We start from the raw sequence: 2,260 nt of genomic DNA on the forward strand, positions 1-2,260 counted from the left end.
CCATCTTAAAATCAGTGTATACAATCATAACCAGGAACTAGTTTTACTTCTCTCTTGCTTCCTCCCTTCCCCCAAGATTAAAGTTGGCTGCAAATCTTTGTCTTAAAAGATAAAGATCTGATTTAAACTGTAACAGATCTAAACATTACACTGAAAAAGTAAACTGTTTATTTGCACCACCCAACTTCAAATATCAGTCAAAAACTTCCTTTGGTGTGACTTTTTTTCTTCCCAGGTTAAACCCCTCAAATAACCACACTGTGCTTATCACACGATGTGAAGACAGGAAGCAGACCACGCAGCGTGTAAAAACACAAGTGAGACTCACAGAACCACAGAATGGTTAAGGTTGGAAGTGACCTCTAGAGATCGCCTGGTCTACCCCCCCGCTCAAGCAGGGCCACCCCGAGCAGGCTGCCCAGGACCATGTCAAGTCAGCTCTTGAAGACCTCCAAAGAGGGAGACTCCACAGCCTCTCCGGGCAACCTGTGCCAGGGCTCCATCACCCGCACAGTGCAAAAGCATTTCCTGATGCTCAGACAGAGCCTCACGTTTCAGTTTGTGCCTGTTGCCTCTTGACCTGGCACTGGGCACCGCTGAAAACACAATGGCTCTCTATGCTCTTTGCACCATCCATTCAGGTATTTATATACACCAATAAGATCCCCCCAAACCTCCTCTCCTCCATGCTAAACAGGCCCAGCAGTCCCTGCCTCTCCTCAGAGGAGAGGTGCTCCCAGTCCCTTGATCTTCTTGGTGGCCCTTCGCTGGACTCTCTAGTACCTTGCTGTCATTCACAGCAAGCAGCAAGAAGCAAGCTACTCTCTCCTTTAAAAGCCTAGTATTTTGGTTCCTCTTTTTACCATAATGCAGTAATATTGTAAAAAACAAAAATAGCCGACCAAAGAGGGTTCCCAGCTTTGCACCACAAGGTTTCAAGGTTTCCCGTAAGTGAGGTACTTGTACTGCCCTTTTTCCGTTGCACAAATGGACTGTCAGAACAGAGCCAGCAAACCCGCGTTTTCATTTTCTTCAAATTCCTTTTGATTTATCGATAAAAGTCACTTTCATTTAAATACATTCCTACCAAACCTGATTTGACTTTCCTTTTCGATTCAGCTCTAGCTAATCAGAGTTGTCAGCAGTTTTTATTTGCTATTTCCAAGAACTCTTGGGGGCAAATAACTCTCTCCAAGAACTATATGAATCGTTCAAAACAGAAAGCATGTTACTGCTTATCTTGGGACTGCATTTAGTCCTGCATGCCTCTGTGTACCAGAAGAACAAAGGATCAGCAAAGTTGATTTTAGATATTTTCAAAGACTGCAGGTTTATACAACATATCCATAGCATGAATGTAGGCATGCTTGGAAAAGAAGATCCACAGATAAATATTAGCCAGGTTTGACTACTGTAGCTTTTGCTACCATAAACACAAGTTTTCAAAGTTATGCTGTCATTGGCTTTTTTGCATCAAGTTATTTTAACGTAATGTAGTCAGAGGCAGACAATGGCACTTAAATGGAATTTTTTGAAAGACCTAACAACAGAGGAAACCCCAACTACCAACAACTAGCCCAAACTGTCATTCTTGTTCTTTCTGACAAGTATTACCTGTGGTAAAAACTGTCATTAAAGAATTTAAACAGAAATCAATCTCGTCTATTTTTGTAGACCAAGAGGGCAGAAGAGCAACTGTTTGGCAAAACTTTTCCCCTTCGGCAGTGCTCCTTTTATTATTTCCATCACTATTTCCCACTACACTACTTTTCTCATACCTGATAAGGTTCCGTCTTTGGCTGCCTTGATCTTACAGCTGCACCACCGGCATAAGCCGTCTTTCCGGGGTATAATGGAGAAAACCCAAGCTGGTTTTGCTTAAAAACAGACGTGCTTCCACGTACCTACGGAAACACAGTATGAGAAGTGGATAGAAAAACAGGTACACATTCAAACTGATTAAAAGAAATACTGTGCAGTACTTACAGGACACAGTCCTCCAAAAACAAATAAACTGAATGCAGGTTTCTTAGAGCTAGCTGCAGAATGCTGCGAGAGGGAATGAGTTCTTTCATCTTGTGTGGGCCAGAGCAGTGACGATGAAGTATTTTTTAAAACTGCAACATCTGCCAAAATGACGTATGCTAGATGTAAATGCCTCTCGTACGTACAGAACTTTAACAATAAAGATCACACTAATTCAAGTTCTTCAATACAGAAAAATAAGCATGACTTCAGCTTCTTTAAATAGATCAACTTC

The sequence above is a fragment of the Anser anser genome, assembly GCF_964211835.1.
Source record: "Anser anser genome assembly, contig: HAP1_SCAFFOLD_101, whole genome shotgun sequence".
Classification (NCBI taxonomy): Eukaryota; Metazoa; Chordata; class Aves; order Anseriformes; family Anatidae; genus Anser; species Anser anser.